Here is an 18,947-nt window from a genome sequence, read left to right as displayed (position 1 = left end):
TGGATCACTTGAGGACAGGAGTTCAAGATCAGCCTTGCCAACATGGTGAAACCCCGTTTCTACTAAAAGTACAAAAAAATTAGTCAAGCATCATGGCATGTGCCTGTAATCCCAGCTACTTGGGAGGCTGAGGCAGGAGAATCACTTGGACTCGGGAGGTGGAGGTTGCAATGAGCAAAGATCATGCCATTGCACTCCAGCCTGGGTGATAGAGTGAGACTCTGTCTAAAAAAACTCAATGTAATGATACTTCTATTTTAAGACACATGGATCATGGTAGAAAACCACTGATGGTGTTTATTAAAGACCAGTATGATGCTGTTTTGTCTGTAAAAGAAATAGACTAGAGAGAAAAGAGATGTGAAAAGGGAATCCCATTCTGATGGTACTGCTATAGTTCAAGCAGTGTGTGTGTGTGTGTGTGTGTGTGTGTGTGTGTGTGTGATATTGTTGACGTATTTCTGATCTGCCATGTAGCAAGTGATATTTGAGCTAGGCTTTCTATTGGTATGCAGCTATTTTTCTATACTTTTTCCCCCAGATTGTCTATACAATGTGCCATCAACCTGGCACTGTGACCAGCTCTCTGGATATGTTTTATAAAAGTGAATGGCAGAAGTGTCTAAAAAGAATAAAAGGAAAAAAGCAATCATCCTCGAGGTTATAATCTTTGGGGGTAAAGAGGAAGAAGCTCAAATCCCTGAGTGGAGGCAGTAGTATAAGTTGTCAGTAAAAGAATACAAAGAAGCCTTCACTTTGCAATAACTTGCTCCTTTTTTATCATAACATCACATAAACCATCTTATAAAATTCATTGTGCTTTCTGTTACCCTCCATTTTACAAGCCGGCACATGGGAATGTTTCAGAATATTGATTCAGTGAAGTTCTGTTGTACAAAGCTTTATCTCATTGTTGATATGCTGTCTGCATTGCAGCATGTGACTATGGGTATCTATTTGTGTCTGGCCTTATTGGATCCGTCTTCTTTTGTTCACCACAGAAGAGCTACATGGGCCAGTGACTAGGTAGGAAAATTCCATGACAAGATTCAATTAGAAAATCATTATCTGGATTTTTGTGTTTGTTACCCTAATACTAACTGGCTTATCGTCTTTAATGCTTTAGTCTCTGAATCTATGATATTTAAATGACTGTAAAGATGTTCCTAATATTTAGTATGTGTGTGTACAATACAGACACCAGCAGCAAGAAACATCTTCCAGCCTAAAATAATGGGTGACGTTCCTACTGAGGCAAATATCTACTTACTATATGAAACGCTTGTCTCTCATATATGGATACACACAAGGGGTAAACTTTCTCACAGATAATAGATGGCATGCTACAATAACATAAGTTAGCAAGAAATTCCCCGTAGGGATAATGTGTTCATTTCGCAGGGAATTGAAACAGATAACTTGGATTCCTTCTACTCTAATGTAAACATGCTGAGGAATTCTAGGGGACCAAAACACAAGTACAATAATAATGAAATCCAAATATTTGAGTATTTTGTATTAAATGTATTTAAAAGATTAGATTTGTTATTTATAATACCTCTTTGAAGAGATAACACTGACACATAGGATATTATTAACGTTAATATTTTATCATCCTCAACAAACTTGAAGTGACTAACAAAATTATTATACATAAATTCAGTATCTTTTTGAAGTCTGACAAATGTACTCATGATTCAAATCTATAAAGTCTAATGTTATCAAAAGATTTTAATATACTCTTAAATACATTCTAATGAGACTTTTCAAATAGCTGATGTTTTGTCAGTATCACACCTTGTGCTAAATACACTCGAATCCTTGGAACAATAGACTACTTTGCACAATAGCCAATGTCCTCCAGCTACCACAGAACAGAAGCTACCACACAAGCTGCCAGTATCGGATTCATTCACTGTTGAATAAATTTTGCTTTCGGAAACCTTAAGTGTGTATTATATATCTGAATTTCCTTGGCCTTTTCTTCATGCTCCATACATAGAAAATAAACCAATGCTGATCCATAAACAGCTCCCTACTTCTCTGGCTAGGTATCACAGCTGTTAAGCCAGCAGGTCTGGAAATGATACCATTCTCTATGGCTCTAACAATGAGATAACTTTATAAATATTGATGTAAAATAGGAGTGTAATTCATTTTATCTTATCTGGGCAGGTTTCCTACGTTCCATACTGCATTATTCATGTACTGCCATTTGAACAGTTGCCTACATTTGGAAATTCTGTTTACAAACTTTTATATTTGGAACTTACAAACCTTTCTGATATAAGCAGGATAGGTATTTTTCCCCCATTTTGTGTGTTTGAAAACAGAGTTCCAGAGCGGATACCTAAATTGAAGCCACATGAATAGTGATTGTTTCAATGAGATCTTACATCCAGCCCTGCTGAATCCTATTCTGTACTGCCTACATTGTATCACACTGCATCTGAAGAAGACCGTTCCAGAGTTGGTTGCTGTGTAAACCTGGGGAGTGCTCACAAATAGCCAGGTCTCCTCTCCTTCCAGGGCACTTAGAAGACCATACTTCCCAGTCAGCCCTAACCCCCTGTTAGGTGGGATCATGGTACTAGCTCTGACCATTAGGCCATGAGCAGGAGTCAGGTATATCCCTTCTGGAAGGACTTGGATAAAAGCCTTTGTGAGATCCTCCGTAGCAAACATGGAAGCCATAGATTGAGATGGTGGAGCCATAGGATACAAAGATCCTGGATCACTGAGTCACTGCATAGAGGAGCACTACCCTGGAGAGTCAACTGATGTAAGCAGGCTTTGACTGAGGAAGAAATAAACTTTTTCAGTAAAGCCACTGAGATTTGAGGGTCATTTGTCACTGCAGCGTAAGCTCAGCTTATTCTAATAAAACTCATCCAGATCATTTCTACGGCTGCTATCAGCATTATACCACTATTTTCACCTCCTAATATATCATCTCCTGTTAAGATGTTAAAGGAAGTATAAAAACTGATCTTTGGTGTTGTGGAAAAACAGAATAGTAAAAAGGGATAGGGAGTGATTAAGGTTTAGTTGCCACAATCTTAAATCAGTAGTCAGAAAGAAATCACATAAAATATAACTTTTGACCAATGATTTAATGCCATATAGATACCTGCAAGAAATACATTCTAGGAAAAAGGGAATTGTCAAGCATTTGATATTTTAGGAGCAGCGAAGAGGTCAGTAGAGCTGAATACAGTGACTGAGAGGAAGGAGTGTAAAGAGCAATGAGGTTAGAAGGACAAGGAGAACAAGACACCTCAGGGAAGGGTTTACTCTGAGTGAAGTCAGAAGCCTTTGAGTGTGGGGCAGTGAGGTAACATGGTTTGATTTCTATTTTTAGAGGACTGTTTTATAAAAGCAGATTGATGGCATTGAACAGTTATTTACAATGGAGAGTGTTGCAATAAAATGCTGGATTCGATCATGTGTTATTTTGATACACGGGCTAACCCCCAGTAAACCAGTGTTGGTGGTGTTAGTTCGCAATGCACATTATACTGATGATAATCAGGCTTCTATCTAAGTTTCTTAATACCCTAAACTGCAATCTTTTGATTTGAAACACTTTCCATAAAGTTATCAAATAGATCCTCACAAGGATCTTTATTCTCCAGAATCTCCATAGTAAATCGTCAAAAGTAGTTGGATATGATTTCATAGCATATGAAACTATCACTTGGAGTGTCCGAGGTGATGATAGAGTGAATGCCTTGATCTTAAATACTATTTTGTCATTTCCACCTCAATACTCAAAGGAGAGCTTTCACTTAGCATCTCCAAAAAGTAAAATCATTCTCCATCCCTATCTATCTATTTCAGAACTTGTGTCCTTTATTCCTTTACTGCATTCAGAAAGCCCCCATTACCACAATTGCTTAAGTCAGGAACCCCAGAGATTGGTAACCATTTCTAAAAGTTTTTTCTTTTACATAACCCCTCAGATTCAGCTTTCCAACAGTCCAACCCAACCTCAAATCTAGTTCTTATTTCCTTTCATGTGAATTTCTAGAACAAACCCCACAGGTCTCTCTGGCCTTCTGGTTGTGTCACTCCCCTTTCTACAAGAATGTGCTAAATTCTTTGGGCTTACAGACCCCTCATAAGTTCTGCCTGCATTTTTAGCGATAACTCTTGCCACTTCTGGATTGCAACATTTGCTGCAGCCACACAAAGCTGCTTGTTGTTTTCCAAGCATCCTAAGCTATTTCACACATCTGTGACTGCAAATGTCATGCCCTCTGATGGGATATTTTCTGGCCTTCTCTAATAGGCAAATTCCTTTTGCTTTCAGACTCCGTTTATATGTCATGTCATTTACAAAGTTTTCCTTGATCTCACCTTCATGACCCCTCATAGGTAACTTTATTTCAGCAGTGACTTTGAGTTTACATCCGTCATCTCAACAAGACAACTCTTTGTATGTCACACCCCCAAAACAAAGGCACAGACATAATAGGTGTTCACGTGTGCTGGATGAATTAATAATTCTAAATACCATTCTGGCTGCAATGCCTGGTATTATCATAATTGGGAGGATGCCATATCTGTATCTCAGTACCCATCCTGCGATGCCCAGTGGGTAGAAAATGGCATTTATTGTCATTTCCTTCATGAGGGAAAATGTAATATCTTTCAGCAGTTTGTTGGATAACTTGAAAATAAAACAGTACTTTAATATTGAACCTGTTCTTACTTGAGGTGACTGCCTCTTTTTTTGGCATTTTATCAACCTAGATTGATTTATCTTTGTAATTCTTCTTTGGCTCACAGCCATTGCTATTAAATAATTGCCATTCTTCTTAATGCTGACCTCATCAGATGCTTTGAGTATAAAGGAGAAACCCATTGAGAAAAATCAGTTCCTGGTTTCTTGGTTCATCTGGAGATCTGAATTTTTAAATTTGTATAAGGATAGATTGCATTAAAGACAGCACATTCTAAAATCTATAATAGAATAATGAAAAATATAAAGACATCTAATGTTTTAAAGGCATTATATTTCAGCAATGAAACATTGTTTAGTATTTATATTTGGCTCTTTTTTACCTTACTATAGTACAGCATATGTTCTGAGATGGGACATCACTGTTTTTGCCTCATCAACTTGAAACCTCTCTCTAGTCAGCATAAGGCATGTTTTGTTGAATACTGCAATAATATGCTGTTATAACTGGTGGCTGAGTCATCTGTTTTTACAGGATTGGTACTGTAAGGAGCTGAGACATATGTCCCGTGTCAAATTTGAGTGTGAATTTTAAAGTCGAAAATAAAATGAACCCTTGAGCATACTCAAGTGCAAATCACAGCAACCTATGGGCTGAGGGCTTTCATAGCTACTATTTGATTTTTTCCAAGTTGCATTATGATACTGTTGGTATTTTCATGCAGTGAATGGAAAAATACAAGCTCAAAGTTCATTAGTACTGATGAAAAGGATGATATTACGAATTATTCCACTTTCTCTGCGATCAGCTTTAACCCATGATCCTCTGTTTCTGTTCACTAAGGTCTTCATATGCTTGTAGAGTTACCAGTGGTCAAGTGGCCGAATGAGGAGTCAGAGTCATTTTAGCAAGTGGGCACACACCTAGACTGGCTTAGGGACCTTACCCATGAGAGGTCCATGCATCTTTTGAACCTGTTACACTTTTCTACAATGAAAGAATTCATGGCATGAGCACCTGGGTCAGGCATCCAGGGTAAGATTAAGAGCACAGGAGATGCCGATGATGGAAACACATGAAGATCTTCTTCATACCGAAAACACGGAGTTCACTCTGCTATTGCATCATGATTTGACACTAGAACCAGAAAACCTTCTTCAGGGAAGTTGAGTTTGAGAGTGTAGCTGCCCCTAATAGTTCACCTTCATGTCTTCCTAAGGCTCTTCTGTCTCCTACTTAGCCCTGGCCAAGGATGCTTTATAAAACACAATACAATGACAGTCAAAAATAATAGTACTTATAGTATTCGTGAATCCAAAAGTGCAGAGAAACTTCATTAACATAATAGTTAAGAGAAAGCCCCTAAATGTCAGAAAAACATCACAGTGCAGATAAATTAAGTAGAGGCATTTCTATGAGAGCATGACTTTAGGCTAGAGGCAAGATGACCTAGAATGCATGTAAACTAAAATTAGTGGGTGAGAATTAATGTCCAACTAGGGAAAACAAAGAGGGCTTCAGGTTTTTCAAGGGCCCTTTTTCTAGATTAAGAAGGAAATCTGAACCATCCTATCATCAACAGAAGAGTGATTACCTTTGGGAAATGGGTGATGGATTGACTATAATGGGTGCAAGGGGCCTATTGAGATGATAGATACATTCTATATGTTGGTGTGGTCATGGTTCCATGGGCATATATGTAAAATCATAAAATTCGTCATGCAGTACATTTAATATGTATAGACTGTACTGGTGTGAATTGTACCTCAATAAAGGATTAACAGAGCAGAGAAAGGGTAAAAGTGGGGTAGTACCTTGATTTTATCTATCTCCCAAGAATAAGAATAAACAATTCCTTAATGCAACATTATCTCAATTTGTTCTCTCACACATACAAAAAGCATTAAAACCCTTTCTTGTTTGCTTTTTCATATTAACCTAGTTTCTCAAATGTCCTCTTTGTACAGTGTTATGTAAACAGCAGCTCATGATTAGCTATGTGGCTCTGCAACTGCCCTCATAAACTCCGTCTCCAAACTTTATGATTATATTGGCTTAATTTAACTTGATAATAATGATAAGGGTGATAGCTAATGTGCATTCAGCACTTAATGTTGCAGGCACTGTGGTTATATACACACACTCATGTAATCTTCTTAACAACCTTTAGGTACAATAAATACGTATATTTTTCTTACGAAAGAATACTGACGCTTAGCCAGGTTGAGCAGCCAATGCTGCTCACATTGTGAAATGTGACAGAAATTTACGTCTGTCTGTTATCAAAGCTCAATCTTAAGCTCTCTGGAATGCACCACCTTCCAACATCCTCCAAGTTCTCTTGTAGAAGCACATCTTTCCTTGCAACTTGGGCTTTTATTGCTTTTTACTTTTTACATGCTTGGGGATGAAAAGTTTTGGGAAGGAATATTAATTCAAAATAATTTACCTTACTTTGGTGACCATGAGGCGTCATATGAAAAGCAAAGTGTAATTCAAAGCGTCAAAACTATAAAGTTTAGCAAAGAGGGGCCATATTTTCTTTCAGATTTCATCTCTGAGCTATGAGATGAAATCTGAAAGAAAATATGGCCCCTCTTTGCTAAATTATGTTTTAATTCACATAAATTTTCTAGTTCACAGAAGTTTTTCCTTTCAGCATAAACATTTTAAAAATATTTTAACCATCTTTTACAAATGCAAAATATAGCCTGAATATGTTCTAACTTCTTAAACAGAGCACAGCTTCTACCATGTATTAATTCATACTCAGGGACATGGATAGAACTGGAGATCATTATGTTCCGTGAAATAAGCCAGGCACAGAAAGACAAACATTGCATGTTCTCAGTTTTTGTGAGATCTAAAAATCAAATCAATTGAATTCATGGACATAGAGAGTAGAAGGGTGGTTACCAGAGGCTGGGAATTGGATAGAGGTGAGGGTGGTTAATGGGTACAAAAAAAATAGAAAGAATAAATAATACCTACTATTTGATAGCACAGTAGGGTGACCATATTCAATAATAACTTAATTGTACATTTTAAAGTAACTTAAAGATTGTAATTGGATTATTTGTAACTGAAAGGATAAATGCTTGAGGAGATGTCTACCCCATTCTTCATGATGTACTTATTTCACATGAAATGCCTGTATCAAAACATCTCATATACTCCATAAAGATATACACCTACTATGTACCCATAACAATTAATTTAAATAATTCTTTTAATCATAATAATTTGTACTTGGTATCTCTTCCTGGTGAGAAATTCTGCCATCATATTGTGAGATGTTTGGACATTGTTAAGATATGCTGGATTCTTGAACCCTCTCCAGAATGCCTCAGGTTGATATAGAATTATTTTGGCTACATCATATCTCCTTTCATCCACTTTTCCAATATCCTTATGCTATTTATTGAATTTCTGCTTTAAACTTCCTTTGGGCTAAAGAGAATGATAATATACAATAGAGTTCAAAACATAAATAAAGCCTTTCTGAATAATTTTCAAATCAGAATAATTAAAAGGAGGACCTGACAGCTTCTCCCATGAGGAAAATGCAGATTTTATTTTTTTCCCCGTCTCCCTTTTGTATGAGTTTGTACAATTCAAATTTTCCAAAGGTATTTTTTCCCTTTGCATCCTATACTTGAGTTGTTATGATTATCTGAATAGATAATATCCAGGTAAATATTTTATTGTGACTTAAAAATATTACCTGCTGAGTAGAAATTGACAGAAATTGATTATTTCTGTCAGCTCTTCATTAGATGTCTTAAATCTTTAAAAGGCCACAGCAGTGGATTTCTTCAAGACTGGTCTCCAGGCAACAGGGTTTCCAGGCAGATACTCTGTGGACACAAAAGTGAACAGAAATGAGATGGTAAATTTGGAATAGGGAAGAATTTCACATATATACAAATATTACATTGTCTTGAAGAAATTATTTAAAAGGAAAATTTTCAATCTATAATTAATTTTTTAAATTAAATATGGGATTTTTAGTTATTCATTCAAGATTTGTTTAATAATATTTTAATTTTTACCAAGAAAATACTCAGTAATATACTCTTTAAATAGAGTTTTGATTTAATTTTGATCAAATAACTCAAATTACTGGTTTTTTTTTTTTAAGAATGAAACAAGTGACTAAGAAGGCAGGATTTAGATATTTGCAAGTATGTCCCCCACTCAAGAACAGGTTCCAAATTATCTCACTAACGTCCTAGATAAATGAAGTCTCTCCAAGTGCTTTAAATGGTGTTAAAATTACTCTACCAAAATTAGAATTATTGTCATAGAGACTGATTGTTTTGTGAACTACAGCACAGCTCTAAAATTGAGCCTTGTGTAAAAAAGAAATGATAACATTAAGGCCACCATGAGTTCCATCTGCTTTTATTTTCCTTGTTCCACCTAGGTCCAGAATGAAGTATAACATAGATACTTTTGACTATAGCAAATACATTTAGATCACATCTATAGGGAAGAACACAAATGTTTTGACAAAAATAAATTAGCTCATGTGAATAAAAAAGAAAAAGAAAAAATACATCACAGAAATATTCATCTATTGGAGCAGACTACCACCTGTTTCATATATAATATAAAAGATAAGAGAACTTAAGTCTCTCCCTCTTACATTCGCTATAGCTCACTGGCATATTACAACATAGAGACAAGCAATAGAAAGCAGAAAATATGTGGAGCTAACCATATTATATAAGGAGACTTATGAACACCTGCTTATGTATACAATGAATCGGAGTCCTCTAGAAGAAATAGACACTGTCATATCTTGCCCTTGCGTGTGTCAAGACCAGGATAAATTGTAAGAGCCAAAATAATTTATTCTTTACTTGCTGGAGAGTTCATAGCCTGAAATAATTTGTGTATAGGAAGAAAGCAGTGACTTTAACTTTCTTTAAATTTATTTAACTTCATAAGTGACTTATTATTCTCTTACTGCTTTATAAATGTAACTAAAGTAACTATCAGTTACTCTTCCTGTCAAATTTTCTATGCATTTTTGCCCACTCCCTGACTGTCCTCTTAAGCAAACAGCATTCATATATCCACTTCATCTCCTTTGTAAGAGAAAAAAAATGGCTGTCCTCAAGTCTATACATAGCAAGTAAATTCTGCCCATGCTGCCTTTTGCATTGGGGAGCAGAGTATCTTTGATCTATTTGGCTTGATTCAATTTCTGAACATCTTTGTCTTTAGTCCTTTCCCTTCCTATATGGGCTTTTCTAAATTTCCAAGACACACTGATTTCATTAGATTTGGGGTATATAAATTAGTGCTTTATTTGTAAAGTTAAGGATTAAATATTTTAGAATGCAAAAACTATTTCACTACTAATGTCCTGGAGTGACAGATTTTTTTTACTGCTTTTATTTTTCTACTCAGATATTATACATATTTCTTTCTACCCTAAGGTATTGAAGCACTAGGGAGAGCAAGCCAAGATCCTTTGGTGTATGTTTTTATCCCTATTCACTAAAATACACTTATCCTTTGACACTTTTACTCATTACCTCTCTTTCTCTCCTGGTGTGCTCTTCATCTGCAGTACACTTTACAAACTGTCATTAATTCTTACAACACTTCAGAGAGGTAGATAAGTGGGTATGACTGGTCAGGTATTCATTCAGTCTAACTGTAGGAATCCTTCCATCGAGATAACATAAAATGTAATTGGGACCCATTATCTCCACTGTACAGATGACGAAAATGAGACCAAAAGATTAAGTTGTGAACCAAGAGGAGAAAGAAAGTCCTTGTCAACAGAGTGGGAAAGTCTTTGCAATTCCAGTTTTCAATTCTGAGTCTTTTGTATTTACCATGTTACAGACCTCTCTTGGCTAGGAAAACAAATGGAATGTGAATGTGATGCTTTAGAAAGTTCTATCTAAAACTTTCTGTAAGAATTAGAAGTGACAAAATTAACCAAATGCATTGCACAACATGATTTGTGTCTTAAGTTTAGCACTAGAGAACTAGGGAAGCATCTATTCAGAACAGGCCTTCCCCATCTTACTGATTTTATTCTAAGGAAATAGGTCACTCAATAGGATTTCTTAGAGGAAACGTCCATCCTTTCCTCTGAAAAATCTAAATAGTACATGGTACAACTATGATGCTTAATAGATAAGCAAAACACAACTTGGTCCCACTATATGCTTTACAGGAAATTTTCTACCCTCATGGAAGTTTCACACATCTATGACTTTCCTGCTAACTCTTAATCCTCAAGTCTTCTACATCTCAAAATACTGTAATTCAGAAATTTTTAATGTGTAATCTAAGATGTCAGTAAACATTTCCGACTCCATGCAAGGCTTATCCCCGTCTTCCAGCTGAGGCTAGCAGTCAATGGGTCACCTGCTTTTGGGGAGAAGGGTGTTCTCTCTCAATTGCTCTCTTTTCCCACCCATTTCCCACCCAGAAGTCCTTCCCACCCCCAGTGCAGAGCCACTAGTGTGAGAGCTGTGGTTAGGGAGAGAGAGAGAAAAGAGGAAAGTTCTTGGTCAGCTCCCATTAAATACTGTCCTAAACTGCTGGGCCTCTGTAATAGCAGCCTCCAGGACTTAGACACAGCCTCTCCCCTGCCAGCCTGGAAGCACTGCTGGCATCCACTACAAGCATCTGCTTTCCCTTCCTCCCTGCACCACTTCCGGGCCTTCCATCATCCACTTCACAAAGACTCAGACTCTCCTATTGTAGCCCATTGCTCTACCAGGTGGTACTCTCAGGACATAGAAGAGTTCCAGGCTGACTCTATCCTATGGGGCCTACATTTGATGCATGGATAGTCCAACTTCTTGCCTGTTATGGGCTGAATGTTTATGTCATCGTAAAATTCATATATTGCAGTCCTAACCCCCAATGTGATGGCATTAGGATGGTGGGGCCTTTAACAGAGAATTAGGTTTTGATAAGACATCAGGAGGGTGGACCCCTGACCATGATGGGATTAGGATACTTAAAAAAAGAGGAGGAACCACCAAAGCTTCTTCTCTATGCCGTGTGAAGACACACAAGACAGTGGCCAGAAAGTAGGTCCTCACGAAGAATCGAATTTACCTGCACCTTGATCTTGGACTTCCCAGCCTCCAGAACTATGAGAAATAAATGTCTATTGTTTGAATCACCTAGCCTATGGTATTTGTCATAGAGTCCAAGGTAACTAAGACCTTGCCCAATTTGGGTGGAGTATAAATTTCCCCACCCAAACCCTTTCCGGTTCTCTCCCTGTACTACCATAGACCCCTTCACTGCAAAAAAAAAAAAAAAAAAAAAAAGGTGGGGGTCTCATCATTGTTCCTCTTTTTCCCTTTCCAGTTTTCCTTTCCACTGCTCAAAAATGTAATCCTTGTGCTCGCTTCGGCCGCACATATACTAAAATTGGAATGATACAGAGAAGATTAGCATGGCCCCTGCGCAAGGATGACACGCAAATTTGTGAAGCGTTCCATATTTAAAAAAAAAAAAATGTAATCCTCCTCCAGCTAGTCTGATCCACTCACTGATCAGCTGGCATTCCGCGTGCACTCAAACCTAGCAGCCTTTCACAAACATAACCTCCTGGTTGTCTGTCCAACCTCATTTCCAGCTTCTCTCTCACAAATATTGTTAGGTCCTGCACTACTGGACTTGTGCAGTGACCCAAATGAACCAGCTTTCTCCTTTCCTTCTGCCTGTGTTTTGCTTTTGCCTTGCTGTATTAGTTACCTGTGGCTGCCATAACAAATTACCAAAACACTCTAACTTAAAACAACAGAAATCTGTTCTCTTGAAGCTCTGGGGACCAGAAGTCTTAAAACAATGCGTCAGCAAAGCCATACTCCCTCTAGAATCCCTAGAGGAAAAACCTTCCTTACCTCTTCCAGTTTCTTTGCTGTCAACATTCCTCAGCTCATGTTGAAATCTCTGCCTCTACAGTCACGTGGCCTTCTTTTTCTGTCTGTCACCTCTCCCTTGTGTGTCTCTTATAAGAATACTCATCACCATATTTAGGGCCCACCCAGGTAATCCAGTATGAACCCTACACCTCAGGATCCTCAATGTAATTATACCTACAAAGACCCTTTCCAAATACGGCAACATTTACAGGTTCTGGAAATTAGGACATGCACGTATCTTCTGGGGGACTGTTCCTTTCCTCACATCAGTTACCATAGCAGCCTCCCAATTGGTGTCCCTGTCTCCATTCTTGAATTTTATTATCTATTTTTCATTCTATGAACATCATTTTGAAACACAGCTGATATGGCCTGTGTCCCCACCCAAATCTCATCTTGAATTGTTCCCATAATCATGCATTGTGGGAGGGACCCAGTGAGAGGTAATTAAATTATGGGGGCAGTTACTCCCATGCTGTTCTCGTGAGTTCTCATGATATTGATGGTCTTATAAGGGGCTTTTCCCACTTTGCTCAGCTCCTCTCTCTCCTTCTGCCAAGTGAATAGGACGTGTTTGCTTCCCCTTCCCCATGATTGTAAGTTTCCTGAGCCCCCGCCCCCACCTCACCAGTCATGCAGAACTATGAGTCAACTAAACCTCTTTGCTTTATAAATTACCCAGTCTTGGGTGTGTCCATATAGCAGTGTGAGAATAGACTAATACAACAGCTCAACCCTTCCCACTGATATTCTTATATTCCAGTCTTCATGTTAGCCTGGCTCATAAGACCCTTCATAAGCTAGACTTAATTCTCCAAGCCCATCCACAACCATTTATCAAACATGCTCCTACTGTCAAAACTGAATACAGAACTTGCTGTATTGAATTTGTCTCTCTTAAAACAGGCTTGTGCTCTTTTGCCTTCCTACTGGCTGTTTCCTGTCCTTGAATACTCTTTCTCTTCTTCCTTGACTAACTCATGTCTCAAATCTCATTTTAATTACTTATTCCTTAACATCTTTTCCACTTGGATTTGATTCTACAAGAAAGACAGGGTCATTTTTGAAAAGCAAATCAGCTAGCAAGAATGGTATGAGAAGCATACCTACAAAGAAAAATGGCTATAGGGCCTTCAAATAAGATCTTATTTTTGTTGTCTGTCTTTCTCCCTGGGAGAAGCCAAATATGACACCTTCTAAATCACTGTTGTATCCATAGCCCCTAGAAAAATACTGACTAGATACTTCATCTGTAGTAAATGAACATATGAAGAGATGTGTTCCTTACTCTTTTTCAAGAACTTAGCAAATATAAAAGGTAGAAATCTTGGAAAGCTGACACCAAATTTAGCTTCTTGAAATTTCAAACCAAATAAATACACATGACACAAATGAAATATGTCATCTGAATTAGACACAGAGTTCGAACTTTAATTCAATAGAGGGCATAAGATCAATATTTACACATACTGATGCTACAATAACAGTCTGCTAAAGGAAAATTGTCACTTGTCTTTCAATGTAGAAAAGAATGTGCATTCTGCAGGCATTTTGCAACATAACAGAGAGGCTTTGATTCTAAATTGATTGGTTCCCAAAAAATTAATTATTAGTTTTACATTATTAGGATATTATTGTACAAGGCAGTGTGTATGACTCCTTTCTAAGGTGGGTCATACGGATGTGAGTCATACTTCACTGAGTCCGTGGTACTTTAATAACTAGAATTTAAAATAGTAAAAGACTATATTATATGTCTTAGCCCCATGTGGTACTGGAACTTCCCTTAGGGAACCATATAAGAAGCAAACTATCTCCTAGTAGCAGAAGGGGAAAATAAAAGTCAAGATTTATGGAACAGGGCTGAAGGCTCTGTAACCATTTTTCTTTGTAGGCATTCTTCTCATGGCACTCTCACTAGCTGATTTTCTTTTAAAAAATGACCTTGTCTTTCATAGAGAATCAAATCTAAATTCTTGTTAAAGGGCTTATTTTATGTTCGATGACTTGACTGATACAAGAATGATGAAACAGTCTTTGGAATCATGGACTGGTGAATTGATTGGCATAATCCAAAACTGTTTCTATAAAATAAGTTATTAGTGTTGTTCCCTGGAATTTTTGTGATCTGAATTTCTTGCTGAGGGTACATTAGTAGGAAAGGGCCCCTTTTCGAATTAAATCTGACCAAATATGAGGATGTTTTAAAGACCAAAATTACTAAGAAAGTTGACTTTGATTCCAAGTAAAGAAAATTTTAAAACTTTGTCACCAGTGCAACTTTCTAAATTGTCAAAACTAAATAATAAGTTAGTGTTCAATAAATATCTTTCATTACCAGCAGATATTTTCAAGTTTGTCATCCCACTAGATGGTAATGGTCTAAAAATAAGGGAAATTTTTCAGTAAAAGTTATAAGTGACTAAATGAAATTAATGTATACTTTTCCATTAAGATTCACTCACATCTGGTGAGAAAATGGTCTTCCTTGCTGAATATGGGTTAAATCAGCAATAGAATACTGAATAAATATTCTATAAATATCTGATAAATATCAATAAATACCCTATTTATCTGGGTCTAAACAAATTTGGAAATTTCTAGCTTGCTACACTATTCTCCCCATTTGGGATGCCCTGATCTATTTTCATAAAATCAAATATATCCTTCAATGGCTATATATAAACAGAAAAGATTGCCAGCAATTGTTCAGCATCTGCATTTCTGTTAATTCAACATTAACATTTTGTTAATGTTTTACTAGTTTTGTATATTTACCAGAAAAAAATATGATTCTATGTTCAATATTCATTTTGTACATCTATGATTTCTTCTCAAATTTTAAATGCATTTAGTAGATGGAGAAGAAAATAATAGTAATATTCATTAATAGTTTTTGTTTCATATAATCTCTGTTGGTGGAAGTATTTTGACTTAAGTCACTACCTCTTTTTATCTTCAGAGATTGATGCTAAAGTCTTCTTCTTTCCCTGTTCCACACATCTGAGTCCAGCTGGTATTTCTTTCCCTTCGGCTCTATCCTAGGCTTCCTGAACCAATTTCTATTGAGACAAAGCTCTTAAGCAGCTTTAGATCCCTTTGTGAAAATAATTGCCTCTAGTTACATCAATTCAGGGCTTCCCAATCCAGCTATTCATTAGCACTACTAGGGTAACTTTAAAAATATAACAATATCTGGATCTCATCCCCAGAGATTCTGATTTAATTGATTTGGCTCAAGGCCCAGACATCAGCATTTTTGTGATTTACTTGAAACTTAACTTGAAGCCAGAGTTGAGGATCACAGCCTTCACTCCAAGACAAAATGGGTTTGGCTCTCAAATCTTTACCAAATTCGGTGCCCTGCTCTGCCCATTCAGCTAAATAACTGGGGGCGCCTAACAGCCACACCCTAGTCCTTGGAAGCGTCATCTGCCTTCTAATGGAGAGTTCCAGGGATTCACGACAGTAGTGCTTCCATTTTGTTTCCTGGGTTGAAACCCCTTTGATGTCTCAATCTGTTAAGATTCTGGCCCCAAAACTGACGCTCAAAGAGGGGTGAAGTCACAGAGCTTACAGTAGTAGAAACTGGATGTAAACACTGGTAAGCAGAATCCACATCCTCCTCTTTTAATTGTGAAGTTGATTATGCTGCTGAAACAAACCCTGAAATCTCAGTGGCTTAGCCCAATATGCTTTCATTTCTTGATCACGTCAACAGCTCACACGTGTGTCTCTCCCTCAAGTCATGACTGTGTGACTCCACCTCCTTCCATATTGTGGGCTGGTCCGTCCGGAACCCTTTGCTCCCAGTTACACAGACCTGCTCCAAGAGCACAAGGGGTGAAGTGGAAACAGGGACTCCAGCTGAAGATGACAGGAAGTAAACGTCACTTCCGTTATGTCTGCTGGGAAAAGTTAGTTGCCCGGACCTTCCCGGACCTTCCCAGACCTTCCCAGCATGAGAAGCTGGGAAATGTGGAGCCTCACGCGGATATTCGGCGAGGCCCAACTGTTGCAAGCTTGCTGCTAGCACTCACTTGATTTAGATGGATCTGTGGATCTAAAGGTTATTACCCCTTTAATTCCTGTCACTGTTAGATCTACCTCTCTCTGCCCAGTCTGCATTAATGTGATCAGAAGAGTCTTTATCTGAAGTGACAGTCCAGGCTGTAATTCTCCTTATTCCACCTGTCTACATAGGAATAAAAGTTACAGGCAGTAGAAGTTATGTGAATAACTGCAATTTGCCTTATTCTCCCACTCTACACAGCTTATATTGACTAATTTTCTGCTCCTCTTGTAGAAAAACAGTCCTTTATCTGACTGTTCCTCTTTCCGTTTGCCTGTCCTGGTACACAAAACAGAATTCAGTTTGTCTGACTTCTGGGATGTAGAAAAGAAACAAAGTTGTGTATCTTTGCATGCTCATTAGCTGTCACTCTGATGGCTCAATCCTGGTATAAATCTCCTCTCTGGTAGGTTTCCTGTAATTCGTTGCTCTTGCAAGTAGCCCCCTGCCCATGGGAACTTCAAAGAATACAGTGAAACATTCAAACACAGTATAGTAACTGTTTCTAACACATGTGATTGTTAAAACTTTTTTCTCCTTTTTAAATTGACAAAGAGTAATTCCATATATCTATGGGGCACAACGTGATGTCCCAGTATTTGTATACATGCATAACATATTCTGAAACTGTTACTCTCTTAAGGGAAAAAAATTCACATGTCTTCCACACCAATTACTGTGTTCTGGTAATAGCCATCTTTTGCCAAGGTTTTTTGAGACAAAACCATATCTTTCTAAATTAGAAATAAGTAACTAAAAGTTAGCTAGATAATATTAATGAGTACATACAGTTATAATTACTTATATAAGACATGTAATATTACTTTGGTGATTATTACATCTCCATAGACTTCATATTGTTGCTTATCTTGACAATACATAAGAATTCTTGAAAGAAGATATTCTCTTTTCCGCCCCCCTCAGAATTCAAGATGATGCTGGGGAAAATCATTGTATGAATAAATACAGGTTAATTACCACTAGTCAATATTCATAGAATTTTGTTCTTGTTGGACTGTAATTAATTATCACACCAAAATTTAACTCACATCTAATCTTTTTTCAATGCTCATTAGGCTGAGATTTCCATCTCTGCTTTTCTTTTCTTTCTTGACCTGCAGCAACTGTATTACTAAAGTAGAATTTCTGCTAATTAGTTGTGGTACTAGGGAGCTGAAGGGAACCTCGGGCATTGTCTGATCCAATTAGATTCCAACTGCACAAAGACCTGGATGGAAAGATCAGACTGCATGAAGCAATCTAAGAATAACTCAAAGATTATTATTTTTAATTTATGTTTAACAGAAGTTTAAGAGCATTAGTTTCAGAGAAGGACAATTAAGAGTCCATTGATAATATAAGGAAAGCAAACTTCCTATCTAAGCATGCTCATTATGCTAAAAGTTTGTGTAATGCAGTACTAAATAGTAGTTATGCCTTTTACAAACATGTTCATCTTTGGAAAACAAAGGTGGGTCAAGTCAGATGCGTAAGCAACAAGAGTAAGCAAAGTTTATCTCCTGCGCTCTTTATGATTCCTTTCTGGGCCTGGTCTATCCATTTTTTCCTACAGGGTGTCAGAATCTTCCCTTTCCAGAGATCACTCCTTTGGGAGCATTAAGAAATCTAGTAGATAAAATTCACCTTTAAATGTCACACACACATACAGGGTGTTATTCCACAATGAAATAAACTTCCTCCAGACTTAGTGACTTTTAAATACTAGGAGTGTCCAATAGCTTTGGATGAGTTTGTATAGCATAGTTATAATAGTCCTTTAGGAGTTTGAACTTGATAGCTTTAAGACACGACTAACTTTACCTTCAGTGTTGTTCCTGAATTGTTTCCTCCCCACCCTCTTTCTTGTCCCACTGCCATTGCCAAGTTTAGACTTTTACCATCTTTTGTTCAGATATTTACAACAGTCTTAATTAGAATGCCTGGATACAGTCTGATACACATCAAATCCACTCACAATATTACCCTTAAACGTATCCATGTTTAGACCATTTCACTTGTTTTCCATTAACTCCAATAAAATGATCAAGTTCTTTACAGTATCATTAAAGACTTTCCTTGTCTAGAAGACCTCACCCAAACCTCTGCTTATTCTCCAGCCTTACCTCCTTCTTTTCTATTCCAGTAACTGTTGACTTTTCATGGTCCCTTAAGCACGTCATGATACATTACATTCCTATGGCATTTCTGTGTTCTTTTGATCTGAAACTAGTCAATATTCATAGAATTTGTTCTTGTTGGACTGTAATTAATTATCAC

The 18,947-nt window shown here is 37.2% G+C and overlaps 1 protein-coding gene, 1 long non-coding RNA gene and 1 other non-coding gene across 3 annotated transcripts in view; 2 read left to right on the top strand and 1 right to left on the bottom strand.

The window, feature by feature from the left end:
• Window positions 1-18,947, bottom strand: part of LOC118149967 (uncharacterized) — a 102,785-nt gene that overhangs the window by 27,471 nt on the left and 56,367 nt on the right. The window contains exon 2 of the long non-coding RNA XR_013530708.1: window positions 8,410-8,542. This is a non-coding gene — a long non-coding RNA (uncharacterized LOC118149967). The remainder of the gene's footprint in view (window positions 1-8,409; window positions 8,543-18,947) is intronic.
• CYYR1 (cysteine and tyrosine rich 1) overlaps window positions 1-18,947 on the top strand; it is a 111,114-nt gene that overhangs the window by 63,787 nt on the left and 28,380 nt on the right.
• LOC118150047 (U6 spliceosomal RNA) lies at window positions 12,072-12,178 on the top strand. The gene has a single exon (XR_004737808.1). It is a non-coding gene; the product is annotated as a U6 spliceosomal RNA (small nuclear RNA).

This window comes from Callithrix jacchus, chromosome 21 (assembly GCF_049354715.1).
Source record: "Callithrix jacchus isolate 240 chromosome 21, calJac240_pri, whole genome shotgun sequence".
Lineage (NCBI taxonomy): Eukaryota > Metazoa > Chordata > Mammalia > Primates > Cebidae > Callithrix > Callithrix jacchus.
This window is presented reverse-complemented; position numbering and strand designations above follow the sequence as displayed.